General features: G+C 52.6%; 1 protein-coding gene across 1 annotated transcript in view; it reads left to right on the top strand.

Moving 5' to 3' along the window:
- The window catches only part of LOC144808003 (uncharacterized), a 53,239-nt gene that overhangs the window by 6,033 nt on the left and 24,143 nt on the right, over window positions 1–23,063 (top strand). The window contains exon 2 of the mRNA XM_078673572.1: window positions 9,880–9,944. The gene's annotated coding sequence lies outside the window, so the exon portion shown is untranslated. The remainder of the gene's footprint in view (window positions 1–9,879; window positions 9,945–23,063) is intronic.

The following is a 23,063-nucleotide window of genomic DNA, read 5'->3' as shown; positions in this document are numbered from 1 at the left end:
CAGGGTTTTGGGATTCCCCTGGAGGGGACCCAGAAAATAGGCAAAATAGGGAAAAAGTGCTCCAGAGAAAACTGTTTTTTTTCCTATAAATATCATCATCGAACTGTTTCTGTGCTAAGGTCACCATCTTCCCAGCTTGTAGGGACAAAAAATTTTTTTTACAACAGTTTTAGCCCATTTTGCCTATTTTTTGTGCTCTCAACTTTCTTCCAGTTTTTGGTGGAATCCACTGTGAAACCCAGGGGGGATCCAGGAAAGTTGCAGATTTTTGAAAGGAGACAAAACTCAGAATTCACAAAGGGGTCATATGTGTAGATCCCTCAAGATTTTCCCAAAGATGCTGACTGTTGAAATAACGAAATATTGAAAATGAGTAGGACAAAAATGCCGTTTGTGACAACATTTTCATCTGTGAATTTCTGTCACAATGGCCAATTTACAAAACTGTTATTTGTACATCTCTAAATTTGAGGGTGCCCATACGAGAATATGATTCAGAGGACTGAGGTGTTCTGCATGGTGGTCTGGAGTTTGTGTAGCAGGGTTTTGTTGATTCCGGCATACAGGGCGTTGCCGTAGTCCAGTCTGCTCGTTATGAGTGCATGGGTGATTGTCTTTCTGCATTCAGTGAGGATCCACTTTAAGGTCTTGCAGAGGATGTGGAGGGAGTTGAAGCAGGTGGAGGCGAGGGTGTTGATCTGGCGGGTCAAGGTTTGCTGTCTATGACATTCCTGAGATTCTTGGCATTGGTGGTGAGGGTAGATGTTCGTCCTGTCTTTAGTAGCCACCAGGTGGAGTCCCACGCTGATGTGCTTTTCCCGAAGATCACGGTTTAAGTCTGTCAGTGTTTTAGACAGTTGATCTTCATCTAGTGGGCAAATCCAGTCACACAGGGATAAAACTTCATCCGGGTACTGGGCGTCTTGACCATGAGAGACAGTTGTGTGTCAGTGTAGGAGAGAACGTTGATGTTATGAGAGTGGATGATTCTAGCTAAAGGGATCATGTATGCATTGAAGAGGGTCGAGCTCAGGGAAGATCTGTGTGGAACTCAGCAGACAAGGTCACCGGCATGCAACGTGTACGGTGACAGGATGACTGACTTGGTTCTTCCAGTCAGGAAGAAGCAGATCCATCGGAGTGCGTCTCGTTGGATTCTGATCTCCTGGAGGCGTTGGATAAGGAAGGGATGGGAGACTGTCTCAAACTCTACAGAGAGGACCAGGAGAATGAGATCACCATGTCTCTTGTGTCCAGAGTCATGCAGATGTCATCCATGGCGGGGATGTGGACAGTTTCCAAGCTGTGATTGGGGCTCAACCAGACTGAGTGGTTTTGAGGAGATGGTGGTCCTTGAGGTATTCAACAAAGTGTCTGTTGACCATTTTCTCCAAGACGTAAACCGGGAATGGTCGCAGGGAGATCGGCCTGTGGTTGTCGAGCGTTTAAGGGTTTGAGGGGGTTTCCTGAGTAGTGGGAGGACAGTGGTGTGTTTCTCTTAAGTCGGAACTTCTTCCAGGTCTGTACGAAGATCAAGATATCCACCTTCAGGCACCACCAACTCTGAATTCTGTGTTAGCGCAGAGTATTGGAGTGGCCAGGCAAGGGAAAGGGGTTTAGGGGATATGAACTGCGAGGAGCGAGATTTTAAAAAGAGAGCATACATGATATTCAGATGGAACCTAAGTTTTGAGTTCCGCATAAAACATCTCCCGCTTTTGAAGGATTAGGCTTTTTTTACCCTGTTTGGTGAACTTAGAACTCTCTCTCTATATATTCTGTTTTTTGAGGGTTTCTCTTTGTATACCGGTTCTCTTAAAATTAGGCCGCAAGATGAAGGGGATCAGGTGAAGTCACTTGTTCAACGCTAACCTTTTAACACCTTAGCTACACCCGATTCTAGACACTGCTACAAGGATACATTCCGTAAAGAGTTTCATTAAACATTTCTCTCCCTCTCCTTCAATAGTTCAACGCCCCAGGTTAAGTCATCTGGGTGCGAAAGAAAGTTACATGAACTGAACAATAATATTCATGAATCATGTTCTTTATTCTTCAGCCAAACTGTTATGTCTCTATGGAGCTGCCTTCCCTGGAATTGTTTCAACTAATAATGGTCTTTAGTGGTAGCGCAAGAAATCAGGTTACATTTAGTCTATTCTTTCGAGTTAGAACTAAACTATGATGAGGCTTGCAACGCTAAAAAGTTCGGCCGACTCAGCCCTTACCAGGGGTTTCACTCTCTCCCAAGTGGAGGCCGGATCTCTGGCAGGGCGGGCGTACTCACCACCAAAGCACTCAGCTGAAGAAACGTTGGCCAACAAACTTCGTCAACAAAACTGAGTGATCCAGTTTATCGCGGGATCTCAGGAAAGAAGGGGTTACTTCGATCATTTCCTGGAATAGTAATCAGATGGTTCTGAACAGGCACCATTTTAGACTCAAACCCCACCCAGCATGGTCACCCAGCATGGTCACTCAGCATGGCCTCCCAGCATGGCCACCCAGCATGGCCACCCAGCATGGCCACCCAGCATGGCCACCCAGCATGGCCACCCAGCATGGTCACCCAGCTTGGCCACCCAGCATGGCAACCCAGCATGGCCACCTAGCATGGCCACCCAGCATGGCCACCCAGCACGGTCACCTAGCATGGTCACCCTGCAAGGCCACCCAGCATGGTCACCCAGTAACGTGACCCATCATGGCCACCCGGCATGGCCACCCAGCATGGCCACCCAGCATGGTCACCCAGCATCGCCACCCAGCATGGCTACCCAGCATGGCCACCCAGCATGGTCAGCAATCGCTGCTTTTGGGAATTGCAGTGCAGATGCACGATCGTTCTCTGGAACTTAATAATTGGCAATATTAGTCCCAGTGCAGGGGATCCACGTCAGTCAGGGAGTGGAGAGGATGGTCGCCCCTCCCTTTCCCAACTCGTCATAGGGGGTGGATTCATCCCTATGACGAGTGGTGAAAGGGTGGGTTAGAGGCTGCAGGCAAACAGAAAGCTGGGAGCTTGAGTCTGTGCACTTTGTGTTCCGGACTTTAAAGACACACTGCGCAGACTCGAGGCGTCGGCTTCCCGCGCGTCTTATGATGACTGGAGCACGTGGGAGCAGGGTGCCATCATTCATTCGCAGCTCCAGTGCCTGTGTTTCACTGGCTGCCAGGAGGTGAGGAGCAGACACTGTGGTCGCACTGCAGCTGCATGTCCGCATCCCCTACAAGCTGCCCTTCCTTGCCCTCGCCTGATCCGAAGGTTACACCTGCACAAAGGATGCGTCGTCTGCGCCGGCTCTCCGCGGCTCCTCAGGGTGATATCAGCTGCTTGTAGGTTTATTCTTGTCTTCATTTAGAGGTGCAGTCCATCCTGCAGGGTACTCCGTTCTCTCTCTGCCTTCTCTGCAAAGCTTGGGGAATATTTAAAGTAAGAGGGGGCCCTTTGTGCAAGGCCGTAGTGGTCTCTTCCATGCCTGTGTGTGTTCACATTCGTATAAAAATGTTTGTAGGAAACTTATCAATGTAGTGAGTAGCAACCTTTTACTCATGACTGCTGACCGGGGCAAATGTTCACCACTAATGTTAAATGAAAGCACGGCAGAGAGTCCTAAAGACAGAGCAGCAGCAGGAGTCTTAGCGTGTAGATTATTCCTGTGTCGACACCTGCTGGGAAAATTCATATTTAACTCACAATCACATGGTGCTTTAAATTAAATAAATACACTTCCAGAACATGTATGGGGCTACCAAGTTCTACATAGATATTATCACGCATTAAACCAAACTAGTTTTTTAGGTCTCGCGTACGCAACACGCATAGGAGGAGACCTTTAGTTATCAATTTCCTTTTTCTGCAAAATTTGCACGCTTTGCATTGCTTTCAATGGCAACGTGTGCACGTTTGGTGATTCCCTTGTGGGAGCGAGCTTTGAAACCATCTGTTTGTAATTAACAGATGGTTCGTGCTCGCTCCCGCAAGGGAAACAGGTGCAGGCCCCTTCCTCTCTCCCCTGCCCCTACTGCCTCCTCCTGTCCTCTTGATTTTTTTACTTTTACTGCGAGGCGTGCGTGCTTGTTTTTAAATGCAGTAAAAACAGAAAACAGTTAACTTTTAATGGTTGATGTTCTACCCTTCCCTAAGGACCCAAAGTAAGTGAGCAAGTGTATGAACCAAATTGTCTTGTGTTCCCTGTGGCTTCTACAGCACACAGTGTGTGTTGCCCAGGTTGTATGAATGTGAGGGCTGGCTAGTTGTGTGGGATGGAGGCTTGATGATGGGTTGGGAGGGTCTGGGCTCGCCAGATGAGTCGTGCTTGAACCGTTTGTGGTGTCATGGAAGCTGTGGTGAGGGGGTTCTCCTGGCCTCTAACAGAGAATTGTGCAGGCCTTTGATCCCAGGCCTGGCCGCCAGGGTGCTGGCCGAGTTGCTTTTAAAGTGGCTGCTGCAGTGAAATTTTTTAAAGCAACCAGCTATTTCAGTTATTGCACATGGAATGGATGCATCCGGTGTTCTGCTGGCAGTTTTAGGCACCAGAATATGCTATTCAGACACACAACGCTTAATCGAACTCATAATTTCTAGTGATATAGCATGCTGTTGTCCTACAGCTGGTGAGCTGTGTAACCAGAATTGACTGAAGAAGACACAACGGTCGGTGCCTGCATCAGTGATCATTATAACTAATTGTTCAATGCATATCATGATAGAAATGCAAGTAAGGTGATGTGAAGGAACTGTTCCCATGTCGCAGTCCTCAGACGGCTCTGCCCCTGTGGTTACCTAGCAGGCTGTGGGCAGGTGAGTGCCAAGGCACTCTTTTCGTGTGTGTAAAGATATAGCGCCTAAACTAAAACATTGTGGATATTGGCTAAAACACAGAAACAATCTACATTGTTGAAAGGATAGGCATGGGGGGTTATTCGTCCCTAGATTGGGTAAATGGATGCCATGTGCGTCCGGTTCAGAGGGCCTTGAAGCATGTTTGTATGTCCACACAGCTGTGGCAATAGAAACGGGTGAGGTGTTTAACCCGCTGTGATATATCCATGTAGGTGCATTGTGGCAGTAGTAACGGGTGAGGTGTTTAACCCGCTGTGATGTATCTATGCAGCTGCGTTGTGGCATTAGTAACGGGTGAGGTGTTTAATCAGCTGTGATGTATCCATGCAGCTGCGTTGTGGCTGTAGTAACGGGTGAGGCGTTTAACCCGGTGTGATGTATCCATGCAGGTGCGTTGTAGCAGTAGTAACGGGTGAGGTGTTTAACCCGCTGTGATGTATCTATGCAGCTGCGTTGTGGCATTAGTAACGGGTGAGGTGTTTAATCAGCTGTGATGTATCCATGCAGCTGCGTTGTGGCTGTAGTAACGGGTGAGGCGTTTAACCTGGTGTGATGTATCCATGCAGCTGCGTTGTGGCAGTAGTAACGGGTGAAGTGTTTAACTTGTTGTGACGTATCCATGCAGCTGCGTTGTCGCAATAGTAACGGGTGAGGTGTTTAATCAGTTGTGGTGTATCCATGCAGGTGCGGTGTGGCAATAGTAACTGGTGAGGTGTTTAACCTGCTCTGATGTATCCAGGCAGGTGCGTTGTGACAATAGTAACGTGTGAGGCGTTTAACCTGGAGTGATGTATATATGCAGGTGTATTGTGGCAATAGTAACGGGTGAGGCGTTTAACCCGCTGTGATGTATCCAGGCAGGTGCGTTGTGGCAGTAGCAACGGGTGAAGTGGGCAGAGGAGGTGAGACCTGTCCAGGGGTGAAGAGGAGGAGAGGCCTGTCCAGGGATGCAGAGGGGGTGAGGCCTGTCCAGGGGGTGCAGAGGAGGAGAGGCCTGTCCAGGGGGTGCAGAGGAGGAGCGGCCTGTCCAGGGGGAGCAGAGGAGGTAAGGCCTGTCCAGGAGTGCAGAGGAGGAGAGGCCTGTCCAGGGGTGTAGAGGAGGTGAGGCCTGTCCAGGGGGTGCAGAGGAGGTGAGGCCTGTCCAGGGGGAGCAGAGGAGGTGAGGCCTGTCCAGGGGGTGCAGAGGAGGTGAGGCCTGTCCATGGGAAAAGAGAAGGTGAGGGCTGTCCAAGGGTCTGAGGAGGTGATGCCTGTCCAGGGGTGCAGAGGAAGATAGGCCTATCCAGGCGCGCAGTGGGGGTGAGGCCTGTCCAGGGGTCAGAGGCGGTGAGGCCTGTCCAGGGGTGCAGAGGAGGAAAGTTCAGTCCAGGGATTCAGAGGAGGTGAGGCCTGTCAAGGGGTGCAGAGGAGGAGAGGCCTGTCAATGGGGTGCAGAGGAGGAGAGGCCTGTCCAGAGTGCAGAGGAGGAGAGGCCTGTCCAGGGGTGAAGAGGAGGTGAGTCCTTTTGAAGGGGGTGCAGAGGACGTGAGGCCTGTCCAGGGGAGCAGTGTCTCTCTTCGGGGCCTGTGCATAGCGCCCCAAGGCTCAGGGCGGAGTCAGAGGCGCTGTATGGAATGAACTCTGGGCTCCTCTGTCCTTAATGAGAATCCTTCACCGAGAGGCCTGTCCAGAGGAGGAGCAGAGGAGGAGGGGCCTGTCCAGGGGTGCAGAGGAGGAGAGGCCTGTCCATGGTGCAGAGGAGGTGAGGCCTGTCCAGGGGTGCAGATGAGGTGAGGCCTATCCAGGGGAGCAGAGGACGTGAGGCCTGTCCAGGGATGCAGAGGAGGTGAGGCCTGTCCAGGGGTGCAGAGGAGTAGAGTCCTGTCCAGGGAAGCAGAAGACATGAGGCCTGTCCAGGTGTCAGAGGAGGAGAGGCATGTCCAGGTATGAAAGAGGAGGTAACTCCAGTCCAAGGGGGTGCAGAGGAGGAGAGGCCTGTCCAGGGGTGCAGAGAAGGAGAAGCCTATCCAGGGGTGTAGACGAGAGGCCTGTCCAGGGGTGCAGAGGAGGTGAGGGCTGTCCAGGGGTGCAGAGGAGGAGAAGCCTATCCAGGGGTGTAGACGAGAGGCCTGTCCAGGGGTGCTGAGGAGGTGAGGCCTCTCCAGGGGTGCAGAGGAGGTGAGTCCTGTCCAAGGGAGTGCAGAGGAGGAGAGGCATGTCCAGGGGTGCAGACCAGGTAAGGCCTGTCCAGGGGTGCAGAGGAGAGGCCTGTCCAGTGGTGCAGAGGAGGTGAGACCTGTCCACGGGTGTAGAGGAGGTGAGGCCTGTCCAGGAGGATTAGTGGAGGTGAGGCCTGTCCATGGGTAGCAGAGGAGGTGAGGCCTGTCCATGGGTAGCAGAGGAGGTGAGGCCTGTCCTGGGGTACAGAGGAGGGGAGGCCTGTCCAGGGGTGCAGAGGATGTGAGGTCTGTCCTGAGGGGTGCAGAGAAGATCCCTCTCCAGCGGGAACTGGGGAGGTGAGGCCTATCTAGGGGGTGCAGAGGAGGTGAGTCCTGTCCAGGGGGAGGAGAGGAGGTGAGGCCTGTCCAGGAGGAGCAGAGCAGGTGAGGCCTGTCCATGAGTAGCAGAGGAGGTGTGGCCTGTCCTGGGGGCAGAGGAGGTGAGGCCTGTCTAGGGGGTGCACAGGAGGTAAGGCCTGTCCTGGGATACAGAGGGGAGAGGCCTGTCCAGGGGTGCAGAGGATGTGAGGTCTGTCCTGAGGGGTGCAGAGAAGATGCCTCTCCAGCGGGAGCTGGGGAGGTGAGGCCTATCCAGGGGGTGCAGACAAGGTTACGCCTGTCCAGGGGGTCCAGATTTGGTAAGGCCTGTCCAGGTGTGCAGAGGAGGTGAGGCCTGTCCTGGGGAGAAGAGGAGGAGAGGCCTGTCTAGGAGTGCAGAGGAGGAGAGGCCTCTCCAGGTGGTCTGACGAGGAGAGGCCTATCCAGGAGTGCAGAGGAGGAAAGACTTTTCCAGGGGTGCATGAGAGCTGAGGCCTGTCCAGGGGTGCAGAGGAGGCGAGGCCTGTCCAGGGGTGCAGTGTCTTTCTTCAGGGAATGTGCATAGCGCCCCGAGACTCAGGGCGGAGTCAGAGGCGCTGGATGGGGTGGAATGAACTCCGGGCTCCTCTGTCCTTAATGATAATCCTTCACCGATAGGTCTGTCCAGAGGAGGGGCAGAGGAGGAGGGGCCTGTCCAGGGGTGCAGAGGAGGTAAGGCTGTCCAGGGGTCCAGAACAGGTGAGGTATGTCCAGGGGTACAGAGGAGGTGAGGCCTGCCCAGGGGTGCAGAGAAAGTGAGGCCTGTCCAGGGGTCCAGAAGAGGTGAGGTCTGTCCAGGGGTGCAGAGGAGAAGATGCCTGTCCCAGGTGCAGAGGAGAAGAGGCCTGTCCAGGGTGCAGAGGAGGTGAGGCCTGTTCAGGGGTGCAGAGGAGATGAGGCTTGTCCAGGGGGCAGAGGAGGCGATGCCTGTCCAGGGGTACAGAGGAAGCGAGGCCTGTCCAGGGGTGCAGAGCAGGTGAAGCCTGTCTAGGGGTGCAGAGGAGGAGAGGCCTGTCCAGGGGTGCAGAGGCGGTGAGGCCAGTCCAGGGGTGCCGAGGAGGTGAGGCCTGTCCAGGGCTGCCGAGGAGGTGAAGCCTGTCTAGGGGTGCAGAGGAGGTGAGTCCTGTCCTGGGGGAGCAGAGGAGGTGAGGCCTGTCCAGGGCGAGCAGTGGAGTTGAGGCCTGTCCAGGAGGAGCATAGGAGGTGAGGCCTGTCCTGGGGGCAGTGGAGGTGAGGCCTGTCCAGTAGGATTAGTGGAGGTGAGGCCTGTCCAGGAGGAGAAGAGGAGATGAAGCCTGTCCATGGGTAGCAGAGGAGGTGAGGCCTGTCCTGGGATACAGAGGAGGGGAGGCCTGTCCATGGGTACAGAGGATGTGAGGTCTGTTCTGAGGGGTGCAGAGAAGATGTCTCTCCAGCGGGAACTGGGGAGGTGAGGCCTATCCAGGGGGTGCAGAGGAGGTGAGTTCTGTCCAGGGGGAGTTGAGGAGGTGAGGCCTGTCCAGGAGGAGCAGAGCAGGTGAGGCCTGTCCATGTGTAGCAGAGATGGGGAGGCCTGTCCTGGGGGCAGATGAGGTGAGGCCTGTCTAGGGGGTGCACAGGAGGTAAGGCCTGTCCTTGGATACAGAGGAGGAGAGGCCTGTCCAGGGGTGCAGAGGATGTGAGGTCTGTCCTGAGGGGTGCAGAGAAGATGCCTCTCCAGGCGGAGCTGGGGAGGTGAGGCCTATCCAGTGGGTGCAGACAAGGTTAGGCCTGTCCAGGGTGTCCAGATTTGGTGAGGCCTGTGCAGGTGTGCAGAGGATGTGAGGCCTGTCCTGGGGGTGCAGAGGAGGTGAGGCCTGTCCAGGGGGTGCAGAGGAGGTGAGGCCTGTTGTCAAGGGTTTTGTTTACTGACAGTGCAGACATTCCCAGGAGTAGAATGATGAGATTTTTAAAATTCCACCCCTGGTTTTTCCACAGCCACCAACTGAAGAGTTAACTAGTGGCTGTGCGAACCCAGCCGGGGGAAAGGGGAATGGGACAGAGAAGAGACTGCCTGACCTTCAGGCTCTTCCACTCTACTTCTTCCTTTCTGCCTTACTCTGTTGTATTCCTTCCTTACTCCCTCTCTATCTTTAAGCATGAGTAGAAATCGCTGTAAAAGAAAAGCACACCATTACTAATTTCCTGCAATTCCTTCTCCACTTTCTTACTCTCTCTCTCTCTCTCTCTCTCTCTCTCTCTCTCTCTCTCTCTCTCTCTCTCTCTCTCTCTCTCTCTCTCTCTCTCTCTCTCTCTCTATTTCCTTACCCAGCGTACCTATGGCTTTTGCTCCTCATCTATTCTTCAATATAAGTATTTTATTCTTTGGTAACCTGCATTATAAACAACATTTTAGCACCCTTTTAACTCTGTGAGTTCATTTATTCTTTTTCACTCATTCGTTCATTCACTCTCTGCCCTACTTTCTTATCTTCTGAATTCTTCTTACTTCTCCCTTAGGAACCTTCTGAAGCCTCCGGCGTCAACCAAGCAACGAAGAAATCAGGAACTGAAGTATTCAATGGGTAAGTATTAATTCTTCTCTTTACATATTTTTTTATATTTACTTTAAATTGGTATTTCTCTCTAGTTCTAAATGACCTAACTAACTAACCAATGCACCGAAGCGCTCTAACTGCGCTTAAGCCTGGCACAAAACTGCACTATTTCTATCTAACTAGACTACAGAAAATCCGTTGGTAAGTGGGTGGTTCTAAAATCAACCGGCGCACTTCACAGCTTGTCTAGACCTGGCACCCATGTCCAAGATAACAGTACTAGACCGGCAACTTCCACCGCGGTCCTCCCTGTTGGTAGTACAGGGGAGAATGCCCGGTTCCACAGTATAATCACCCGCGACCTTTTGCGAGCGGGTGATCTTTACAATGCCGGTTCAATGGCAGATTGCGGGACAAAGAAGAGCTTTGATTCCTTTTTCCTGCACCCTGACAGTACCCCCTCGCAAGGTTAAGCCTCCGGGCTGAAGTTTGTGAGGATTTTACAAGTGAAAAATCTTAGTTAATCAGGGAGCATGAACATCTGATTGTTCCACCCACGACCACCCATGACCCACTTGTGGGATACCCCCGCGCCGCACGGCCACCAGCTGCTGCGTGTGCCCACTTCCTTGCCCTCTGCCTCGCTGCCGGCTGACTCCGCTGTTGGTTGGTTGTTTTGGCCTTGTTTTGACCTTCATTTGTGCCTGTTTTTCTTGTTCTTTTTTGTACCCGTGTTAGCGTCTTAAACCCCATCTGTATTGTTATTATTATTTTGTTGCCGTGTCAGCGTTTCTCCTTCCTGTTTGCCCGCCTACCTCGCCACCCTCCGTCTTCCCTCCCCGCTTCCCGCCACCACCGCAGACCCCGCCCCTTTTTTCCTTCTGTTCCCTCCCCGCTCCCGCCTCCCAGCTGCTCCGCCCACCCGCGCACTTGGCCTTATATGGCGACCGTGCGACGCAGGTGAGTGTGACCCACTTGTGGGACACCCCCGCGCCGCACGGCCACCAGCTGCTGCGTGTGCCCACTTCCCTGCCCTCTGCCTCGCTGCCGGCTGACGGCTGACTCCGCTGTTGGTTGGTTGTTTTGGCCTTGTTTTGACCTTCATTTGTGGCTGTTTTTCTTGTTCTTTTTTGTACCCGTGTTAGCGTCTTAAACCCCATCTGTATTGTTATTATTATTTTGTTGCCGTGTCAGCGTTTCTCCTTCCTTTTTGCCCGCCTACCTCGCCGCCCTCCGTCTTCCCTCCCCGCTTCCCGCCCCGCCCCTTTTTTCCTTCTGTTCCCTCCCCGCTCCCGCCTCCCAGCTGCTCCGCCCACCCGCGCACTTGGCCTTATATGGCGACCGTGCGAACGCGCAGCGGGCGCGCCGTTTGTGCGCCGAAGGCGCGCCAAAGGTAAGCCCGTCTGCGCCCGTCCGCGACCGGATCGCGACCAGCTCCAGGACCCCTGGCCCACGAGGACCCCGACCGACCCGCCTGACGTACTCCGCCGCCACCCTCATCGCACTCAACACCGGCCGACCCCCAGAATGCCACCAAGCCACCCCACGATGCACCCACGGACCTTTCAGCTGCCACGCCTGCAAGTTCACCTGCATCCGGACCTGCCTCGCACCAGCACCCGCCAAGTCGAACACCAGCAGCACCCACCTCAAGTGCATCCTGCTCAACACCCGCTCCGTCCACAGACACGCCATCGAACTCTGGAGCCTCCTAGACGCCACAGCCCCTGACGTTGCCTTCCTCACGGAGACCTGGATGAACGCCTCTTCAGCCCCCGACATCGCCATCGCCATCCCAGAGGGCTACAAGATCGTCCGGAGGGACCGCAACGCCAACCAGATGGGAGGAGGCATCGCCATCATCCACAGGAACACCATCCGTCTCACGACCAGCACCGACAACACCCTGACCAGCGCCGAACACCTGCATTTCCAGATCCACACCAACCCGAACACCACCCTTAGAGGCACCCTGATCTACCGACCTCCGGGACCACGCACACAATTCAGCGAGGACATCGCCGACTTCGTCAGCCCGCATGCCCTCCCCTCCGCTGACTACATCCTCCTGGGGGACCTCAACTTCCATCTGGAGAACAACAACGACCGCAACACCAGCACCCTGCTCGACAACCTCGCCAATCTTGGACTCAAGCAGCTGGTGTCCACCCCCACCCACCTCGCCGGACACACACTCGACGCCGTCTTCTCATCCAGCAAAGACGTCGCCTTCAGCCACGCCACAGAACTCCACTGGACGGACCACAGCTGCGTCCACTTCACCTTCAAGAGAACGACGACCCACCACCACCAGCAACAGGCCGCCCGCAGAAGCTGGAACAAGATCACAGCAGACCAGCTCGCTACCTCCCTGAGCCAGCACCCTCCTGCCAGCTCAGCGAACCCCAGCCAGGCCGCCGACAACCTCACGAAGTGGATCAGCATCTGCGCGGACGAGCTCGCCCCGCTGAGGACCCCGCCCAGCAGACCCGGCAGCAAGAAAGCCCCGTGGTTCTCCGACGAACTCAAGAGCTCCAAGAAGAACTGCCGAGCCCTCGAGAAAGTCTGGAGAAGGGAACCTACACCGGACAACAGGACCACCCTCAAACTGGCCACTCGGAAGCACCACCAGCTGATCCGCGCCGCCAAGAAAACTGCATTCAAGGACCGGCAGGACAACAACGCGCACAACAGCAAGGAACTCTTCAACATCGTGAAAGAGCTATCCAACCCCAGCGCAGGAAACAACGACATCACCCCATCGCAAGACCTCTGCGACTCCCTCGCTTCCTACTTCCACAACAAGATCGCGGACATACACAACAGCTTCAACAAACAACCAACGCACACCATGACCGAACAACCACCCCCCACCACCACCCTCAACGCCTGGACCCCGATCAGCACCGAAGACACCATCCGCACGATGAACTCCATCCACTCCGGATCACCGACCGACCCCTGCCCTCACCACGTCTTCAACAAGGCCGACGCTGTCATCGCACCCCACCTGCGAGACATCATCAACACATCCTTCGACACCGCCACCTTCCCCGAGAGCTGGAAGCACGCCCAACTCAGCGCTCTACTCAAGAAACCAACAGCGGACCCCACCGAACTCAAGAACTACCGCCCCATCTCGCTCCTCCCGTTTCCAGCCAAAGTCATCGAGAAGACCGTCAACAAGCAGATGGCCGCCTTCCTCGAGACGAATGGATCCCTCGACCCCTCACAGTCCGGCTTCCGAGCCAATCACAGCACCGAGACCGCCCTCATCGCCGCCACCGATGACATCCGAGCCCTGATGGACAACGGAGAAACAGCGGCCCTCATCCTCCTAGACCTCTCCGCGGCATTCGACACTGTCTGCCACCGCACCCTAGTACAGCGCCTCAGCAACGTCGGAATCCAGGACAAGGCGCTGGAATGGATCATCTCCTTCCTCGACGGACGAACACAGAGAGTCCGCCTACCACCGTACAAGTCAGAGGCCTCCGAAGTCATCTGCGGCGTCCCTCAAGGATCCTCTCTGAGCCCCACCCTCTTCAACGTCTACATGAGCCCCCTCGCGGCCATCGCACGCCAACACAACCTCAGCATAATCTCCTACGCCGACGACACCCAGCTGATCCTCTCCCTGACCAACGACCCCGCCACCGCCAGAGCCAACCTACACGAAGGGATGAAAGAGGTAGCCGATTGGATGACGACCAGCCGCCTGAAACTGAACTCGGACAAGACGGAGGTCCTCATCCTGGGCTCTTCACCCTCCGCCTGGGACGACTCCTGGTGGCCTCCCGCCCTGGGCACCGCACCCAAACCGACAGACCATGCACTCAACCTGGGCTTCATCCTGGACTCCTCCCTCTCCATGACCAGGCAAGTCAACAACGTCTCCTCGGCGTGCTTCAACATCCTACGCATGCTACGGAAGATCTTCTGGTGGATCCCCACCGAGACCAGGAAGACCGTCACCCAGGCCCTCGTCACTAGCCGACTGGACTACGGCAACGCCCTCTACGCCGGTACCACCGACAAGCTCCAGAAGAGACTCCAGCGGATCCAGAACGCCTCAGCCAGACTCATCCTCGACATCCCACGACACAGCCACATCTCCGGACATCTGAGAGACCTTCACTGGCTCCCCGTCAACAAAAGAATCACCTTCCGCCTCCTCACCCACGCACACAAAGCCCTACACGACCAAGGCCCGAGCTACCTCAACAGCCGGATCAACTTCTACGCTCCCAAACGCCACCTCCGTTCAGCCAACCACGCCCTCGCTGCCGTCCCCCGCATCCGAAGAGCATCTACGGGAGGAAGGTCCTTCTCCTACCTGGCCGCCAAGACCTGGAACTCCCTCCCGACCGACCTGCGCCTGACCCAAGACCACCTCTCCTTCAGGAAGACCTAGCTGTTCGAGCAGTAGCGGCACCCCCCCCTCCCCTAAGCGCCTTGAGACCCTACGGGTATGTAGCGCGCTCTATAAGTGTCATTGATTGATTGATTGACCAGGTAAGGCCTACCGTCCTGAGATCCTCGACGGCGGTCGCTCCTCCACACTGCTCCCCGCCCTGACCCAGAAGCTGGTATCGTAGCACGAGACTGCCAGATCGCTCTTTGCCTGTTGTCAATATCGCTTAGCTCGCATTACTTGGGTTCAATTTGTGTGCATTATCGTAGCGCCATACTATAGTAAAATTGTATCACAGCGCCTAACTCGCATTACTTGTGTTTTATTGTGTGCATTATCGTAGCGCCATAGTGCAATAGACTTGTATCACAGCGCTATTCTGCTAAAGTGCGCATTCATCACCTATCGATTTGCTGCCTTGACTGAATAATCGTTTTGTGCCCGATTGTGCTTGTGTATTTCCACTGCCATTGTGCCCCAATCTCGTCGTGTTAGAGTTGGCTCGCAGCCATCTTGTAGTTTGTTGTTGTGACTCCCAGCCCAGCTCTCTCCGCCCCGCTCCCAGCTGCTCCTCCCTCCCACTGTAGTTAGGCTCCACCGTTCCTATCCAGCGCTGTGACCGTCCTGAGATCCTCGACGGCGGTCGCTCCCCCACACTGCTCCCCGCCCTGACCCAGAAGCTGGCATCGTAGCACGAGACTGCCAGATCGCTCTTTGCCTGTTATCAATATCGCTTAGCTCGCTCTACTTGGGTTTAATTTGTGTGCATTATCGTAGCGCCATAGTGCAGTAGAATTGCATCACAGCGCTTAACTCACATTACTTGGGTTCAATTTGTGTGCATTATCGTAGCGCCATAGTATAGTAGAATTGTATCACAGCGCCTAACTCGCATTACTTGTGTTTTATTGTGTGCATTATCGTAGCGCCATAGTGCAATAGACTTGTATCACAGCGCTATTCTGCTAAAGTGCGCATTCATCACCTATCGATTTGCTGCCTTGACTGAATAATCGTTTTGTGCCAGATTGTGCTTGTGCATTTCCACTGCCATTGTGCCCCAATCTCATCGTGTTAGAGTTGGCTCGCAGCCATCTTGTAGTTTGTTGTTGTGACTCCCAGCCCAGCTCTCTCCGCCCCGCTCCCAGCTGCTCCTCCCTCCCACTGTAGTTAGGCTCCACCGTTCCTATCCAGCGCTGTGACCGTCCTGAGATCCTCGACGGCGGTTGCTCCCCCACACTGCTCCCAGCCCTGACCCAGAAGCTGGTATCGTAGCACGAGACTGCCAGATCGCTCTTTGCCTGTTATCAATATCGCTTAGCTCTCACTACTTGGGTTTAATTTGTGTGCATTATCGTAGCGCCATAGTGCAGTAGAATTGCATCACAGCGCTTAACTCGCATTACTTGGGTTCAATTTGTGTGCATTATTGTAGCGCCATAGTATAGTAGAATTGTATCACAGCGCCTAACTCGCATTACTTGTGTTTTATTGTGTGCATTATCGTAGCGCCATAGTGCAATAGACTTGTATCACAGCGCTATTCTGCTAAAGTGCGCATTCATCACCTATCAATTTGCTGCCTTGACTGAATAATCGTTTTGTGCCCGATTGTGCTTGTGCATTTCCACTGCCATTGTGCCCCAATCTCGTCGTGTTAGAGTTGGCTCGCAGCCATCTTGTAGTTTGTTGTTGTGACTCCCAGCCCAGCTCTCTCCGCCCCGCTCCCAGCTGCTCCTCCCTCCCCCCTCCCCACCCCACTATCCACATATGACAGCTGCTTTTGCGCGCAGCGTTTACGCGCAGCGGTCGCGCCGAAGGTGCGCCAAAGGTAAGCCCGTCTACGCCCGTCCACGCCTGGACCGCACCCAGCGCCATACCCCCTGGTCCCCGCCGTACCCAGCCCACCAGACTCACCTATAATGCCGCAACTCTCCTCGCCCTCAACCCCGGACGCTCACCACACTGCTGCAATGTCACCCCAGGACTGACCCACGGCCCATTCGCCTGCCTCTCCTGCAAGTTCAACTGCCTCATGCTGAACACCCGCTCGGTCCACAGACACGCAACTGAACTCTGGGACCTACTTGACACTGCGTCACCGGACATCGCCTTCATTACAGAAACTTGGATGAACACATCATCAGCACCCGACATCGCCATAGCCATACCTGACGCTTACAAGATTATCCGTAAAGACCGCACCAAACAAACTGGAGGAGGCATCGCCATCATCCACAGAAACACCATCAAAATCACGACCAGCTCCGACGACAATCTTGCAACCGCCGAACATCTCCACTTTCAAATCCACACCAACCCTAAGACCACACTTAGAGGCACTCTCATTTACAGGCCTCCAGGAACCCGCACTCAATTCAGCGATGACATCACTGACTTCGTCAGCCCTCATGCCCTCGCCTCCGAGAACTACATTCTACTAGGAGACCTCAACTACCACCTCGAAAACAAACACGACAGCAATACATCCACCCTTCTGGAAAGCCTGGACAATCTCGGACTCAAACAACTTGTTGACACCCCCACCCATGTAGCCGGACACACGCTCGACCCTATCTTCACCTCCAGCAAGCACATTTCCTTCGATCGCACCACAGCTCTCCATTGGACGGACCATAGCTGTGTTCACTTCAGCTACAAAATCACCCTGACCCACAACCGCCCACATCCTATTCCTCGAAGAAACTGGAACAAAATCACCTCCGACCAACTCCTCACTTCACTCAACCAAAACCCTCCCACCCTCTCATTGGACCCAAACCAAGCGGCCACTAATCTCAAGCAATGGATCACCCACAGTGCTGACGAATTAGCACCCCTGAAAAAGCACCAGATCAAACCAAGCAGCAAAAAGGCTCCCTGGTTCAATAATGACCTTAAAAAATCCAAAAAACTGTGCCGCACCCTGGAGAAAACATGGAGAAAAAACCCAACCACCGACAACATGGCCACCCTCAAGGCAGCCACCCGCAAACACCACCAACTGATTCGATCCACCAAGAAATCAGCATTCAAGGATCATCTCGACAACAACGCCCACAACAGCAAGGAACTTTTCAACATCGTCAAAGAATTCACCAACCCCACCGCAGCATCTAACGACATCACTCCTTCCCAAGACCTCTGCGAGGCGCTATCCTCCTTCTTCTACAACAAAATCGCCGACATCCACAACAGCTTCGAGAACACTCCCAGCGTTCAACCCCCCCCACCCTCCTCAGATCCGACACCGCCAACCAACAACCTCAGCGTCTGGAACCCAATCACCACTGAAGACACCATTCGCCTAATGAACTCAATCCACTCTGGCTCGCCAACCGACCCCTGCCCCCACCACATCTACAACAAAGCTGACTCCATCATCGCACCCCATCTCCGTGATGTCATCAACTGCTCGTTCAACTCGGCCACCTTCCCAGAAAGCTGGAAACACGCCGAACTCAGCGCCCTCCTGAAGAAACCCACAGCAGACCCCTCTGAACTTAAAAACTACCGACCCATATCCCTCCTCCCTTTCCCCGCCAAAGTCATTGAGAAAGCCGTCAACAGCCAGCTCGCCGCCTTCCTTGAATCCAACAACTCCCTCGATCCATCTCAATCCGGATTTCGAGCCAAACACAGCACCGAAACCGCCCTCATTGCAGCAACAGATGACATCCGAACACTACTGGATAACGGAGAAACAGAGGCCCTCATTCTACTCGACCTCTCCGCCGCCTTTGACACAGTCTGCCACAACACCCTCATACAACGCCTCAGCAACATCGGCATACAAGGAAAAGCCTTGGACTGGATCATCTCATTCCTCGACGGGAGAACTCAAAGAGTCCGACTTCCCCCATTCAACTCAGAGGCCACTGAAGTCATCTGTGGAGTACCACAAGGATCATCACTCAGTCCCACCCTCTTCAACGTTTACATGAGCCCACTCGCATCCATCGTGCGCCAACACAACCTCAACATCATATCTTACGCCGACGACACCCAGTTAATCCTTTCCCTCACCAAAGACCCCAACACCGCCAACACCAATCTTCACGAAGGCATGAAAGAAGTAGCCGAATGGATGAAACATAGCCGCCTAAAACTCAACTCAGACAAAACGGAGGTGCTCATCCTAGGATCTTCCACCTCTGCCTGGGACGACACTTGGTGGCCTTCCGCTCTGGGCACAGCACCCACACCCACAGACCACGCACGTAACCTAGGCTTCATCTTAGACTCCTCTCTCTCTATGTCCAGACAAGTCAACGCAGTCTCATCCTCCTGCTTCGACGTACTTCGCATTCTCAAAAAGATCTTCCGCTGGATCCCCCTCGAGACAAGAAAGACTGTCACCCACGCACTGGTCACGAGTCGACTGGATTATGGTAACACACTATACGCCGGAATCTCTGCAAAGTACCAGAAAAAACTCCAACGCATCCAAAACGCATCAGCGAGACTCATATTAGACATCCCTCGCCAAGATCACATCACCGGACACCTAAAAGACCTCCACTGGCTTCCCGTCAGCAAGAGAATTACATTCCGTCTTCTCACCCACGCACACAAGGCACTATATAATCTAGGACCCGAATGCCTCAACACTCGACTGTCCTTCTACTCACCCACCCGCCAACTAAGATCGTCCAATCAAGCCCTCGCCGCAGTCCCACGCATCCGGAAATCCACTATGGGTGGTAGATCCTTCTCCTTCCTGGCTGCCAAAACCTGGAACTCACTCCCCACTCACCTCCGCCTTACTCATAACCACATCTCCTTCAGAAAAGAACTTAAAACCTGGCTATTCGACAAATAAGGATCCCTCCCCCAAGCGCCTTGAGACCCTCTGGGTGAGTAGTGCGCTTTATAAATGACAGAACTTGAACTTGAACTATCCTCTGGGCCAAAACCCTTCCAGTCTACAAGATAGAAGATTTTCCCTCGAATGGACTTTGAAACTAGGATTGTTTTAACTTCAAATTCTTCTTGTCCTTCCACTAAAATAGGTTCTCTGTTTCTCAATTCTTTCAAATGGGGTGAAACCTTTTTAAGATGGGAAACATGAAACACTGGGTGTTTTTTATTAGCTGTGTTGGTAGTTTTAGTTTGAAAGTCATTGGATTCACTTGCTCCACAAGAAATGGACCTATAAATCGGGTTTGAAAATTTCTATTTTCTTTAAGCTTTAGGTTTCTTGTGCTTAACCAAACCCTGTCCCCTGTACTCAAATCTAGTTCAGGTCTTCTTTTTTTATCTGCACTTTGCTTGTAGCAGTAGGTATTTTTAGTAGCCCTTGCTTTTATCTGTCAGTTTTTTATACTCTTTTACTGTGTTATGTTATTGCGTAGCAGCCCCTCTTTACCTAAAGCGCCGGGACACTCTTTTTGAGTAACCGTTGCGCTATATAAAAGAATAAATAACATAACATAACATAACATAACATAACGTAGCGTTCCTTAGCTTTCATTAAGTTCTTGGTGGGAGACTCGTGTACCTTGCTAAGATGCTGAACAAAGTTTTGTGCTGCAGACACCGACACTTCTTTAGAGGAATTTGGATGCGTTCCATAATTCAAGTAGAAAGGGGAAAAACCAGTATAGGCATTCTTAGCATTATTATGTGCAAACTCTGCGTTCCAAAGAAGATCAGGCCACTCTCCCTCTTGATCCAAGAGAAACAGTATGAGATACTTTTCTAACTCTTGATTGGCCCTTTCAGATAGACCATCTGTTTGTGGATTAAAACTTGTTGAATAACGTGTCTCAATTCCCAAACCCCTTGTGTAAGCCTTCCAAAAATGGGATAGAAATTGAGATCCACGATCTGTGATCAAAACCTTTGGAATGCCATGTATCTTAATAACACTTTGATTGAATTGTGTGACTATTTGTTTTGCAGATGACTTCCCTTTCAGGGCAACAAAATGCTCCATTTTTGAGAAGGCGTCTTCTATGACTAATACTGAACTAAGGGCCAGATGTAGGAGCCATAATACCGGTCGGAAACGGACGATTTTGGCCGTTTCCGACCGGTATTAGGGTTTTCAGATGTAGGGCATGCATTTACAGAATCGGTATTTTACCGATTCTGTATTTACCGATTCGGTAAAATTACCGAATCGGTAAATACAAACTCGGTAAAATACCGATTCTGTAAATGCAGATGTAGCTGGCACATGTCAGAGTGCCACAGGGCTTTAAGAATCGGTATTTTACAACCCAATCCAATTGGGTGGTAAAATACTGAATCCAGGTGTGCATGCACATGTGTGCATGCACACCTGTGCCATGTGACACACAGACATGCCCTTAGGGCATGTATGTGTGCCACATGGCACACATGCCTGAATTCGGGGTGCTAGAGGGTGTCAAAGTGACACCCCCTGCACCCTTGCAACATTCGGTATTTACCAAATCGGTAAATACCGATTCGGTAATGCCCATTGATTCCTATGGGCTTCAATGCCCATAGGAATCAATGGCCATTACCGAATCAGTATTTACCGATTCGGTAAATACCGATTCTTACAGAATCGGTATTCAATTACCTATTCTACCTAAATTTCCCCCCTTCTATTTTACCGATTCATAAATACCGAATCGGTAAAATTCGGTATTTATGAATCGGTAAAACAGACTTACCTACATCTGGCCCTAAATCCCTGACTAGAACGCAATTCAACAATCAAATCCATAGTCACAGTGTGCCAGGGAAATGGTGGGGTAGGCAAAGGTCTCAATAAACCCTGAGGAGCCAGCTTATCTGTCTTCCCCATTGCACAAATCTCACAGCCTTCGACATAAACTCGAACATCTTTGGACAACCCTGGCCACCAAAACTGTTTCCTTAACAACTCCTCGTTTGATGGATTCCACGGTGACAAGCCAATGGACTGTCATGACAGTCGATCAATGCTTGTTGTTGAAGTTATTTGATTGGTAAGTACAAGGCCTTAGAATGAAACGGTAATCCATCAACAATTTTTCGAGTTGACTCCTTCTCTGCCCAGGTCCGCATTTCTTCAGAAGTTAAGGCTTCATTGACCTTGTCTACGAGAGTTTTCTCACTAGTGGCTCCAATGATCTTAGTTTCAGGAACTATCTTTTGATCTCTGTTAGATTTGGGGGTCTCTGGTTGGCACAGGTAGGTACTTGTGACAAGCAGGGACCCTCTCCTCTAGTCAGGACAAGGGGATTACTCTCCTAAAATAACCCCTGCTCACCCTCTAGGTAGCTTGGCATGAGCAGTCAAGACTTATTTCAGAGGCGTTGTAAGTTAAGCAGTTGTGACCACATACAGTAACCCAGTGACAACACTACAAATGGACACCACACAGGTTTTATATAAAAAATAAGTAGACTTTATATAGAGTTACCACAAGACCATAAACGACAAAACTACACACTATGATTACTTTAAGATGGTAGATTTAAGCTTAATTCAGTTCAGTTCTTAGATGCGACACTCTAGCGTCAATGTACCTTAGGTTGCATTGCGCTTCCACGACAAGCAATGTCGCAGCAATGGGAAATGTGACAAAGTTTAGGTGCAAAGAAATAAAGACGTGAAGATCTTCCAGATGAAGCACGCTTCTCGGGGATGCGAGAAGTTCTCGGTTCGATGCGTGGACTACAGCGGCAACATCCAAGATGCGACGGCAGCAGCTCCAGCGGCGACGCTCTTCTCCCACGATGCGTGGAGCTTCCACACGATGCGACAACTACAGCGGCGAAATCCAAGATGCGACGGCAGCAGCTCCGACGGCGGCGCGCTTCTCGAGGGATGCGAGGTGCTCTTGGTCGATGCGGTACAATGCAACAGTTCCAGTGGCGACACCCTCCTTCGGAGTTGCGACAGCAGGCACAGCGACGGCAACACGCTCCGACCTCGTTGCGAGAATCTTCTCCTGATGCGTTGCAGTGCATCAACTACAGCGGCGACACCCTCCTTCGGAGTTGCGACGGCGACACGATTCCTCTTCGTTTCGGCACGCTTCTCTCCGATGCAGTGCAGTGTGAGAGTTCCAGTGGCGACACCCTCCTTCGGAGTTGCGACGGCAGGCACAGCGACGGCAACACGCTTCTTCTCGTTGAGTCGCGCTTCCAGCTCCTTGCGACACGCAGTTCCTCAGAAGGCCCGAAACAGCAGCAGGCACTTCCACAAAAACTCTGGGGAGCTGGAGGTTGAAGTCTGTTGTCCCTGAGACTTCAGCAGGAGGCTAGCTCTTTTCCAAGCCCTTGGAGATTCTTCACAAGTTGAAAGCAAAGTACACAAAGTTCCTTTCTCCTTTCTTGGGCAGTCAGGCAACCACTGCAGGCCAATCCCCCAAGCAGCACTTCAGCTTGGGAATAGTTTCTCCTCAGTTTCTTCAGGTTCCTCTCCTCAGTAAAGGTTTCTTCTTGTAGTCCAAAGTGATCTAATTCCATGGGATCAGGGTCCCAATATTTATACCGCAAAATACTTTGTTCTCTGAGTGGAGACGGGCCTTTGCCCAATCCAAACCAGTTCTGAAGCTCTCTGTTTACCAGACTTCTCCTTTCCTTTCACAGTGCAGGGCATGCATATCAGACGCCGCACAGGAGGGGAAGCCAGCATTGTGGAAGGCAAGTGCAGTCCTGGAGCACTTTGTTTACATGACTCCTTCTCTTCTTTCAGTGTGCAGGGCAGAGACATCAGCCGCTCCCCAGGAGGTGGAGCCAGCATTGTGGAAGGCAGGCACAACCCTA

The sequence above is a fragment of the Lissotriton helveticus genome, chromosome 1_2 (genome assembly GCF_964261635.1).
Source record: "Lissotriton helveticus chromosome 1_2, aLisHel1.1, whole genome shotgun sequence".
Classification (NCBI taxonomy): domain Eukaryota; kingdom Metazoa; phylum Chordata; class Amphibia; order Caudata; family Salamandridae; genus Lissotriton; species Lissotriton helveticus.
This window is presented reverse-complemented; position numbering and strand designations above follow the sequence as displayed.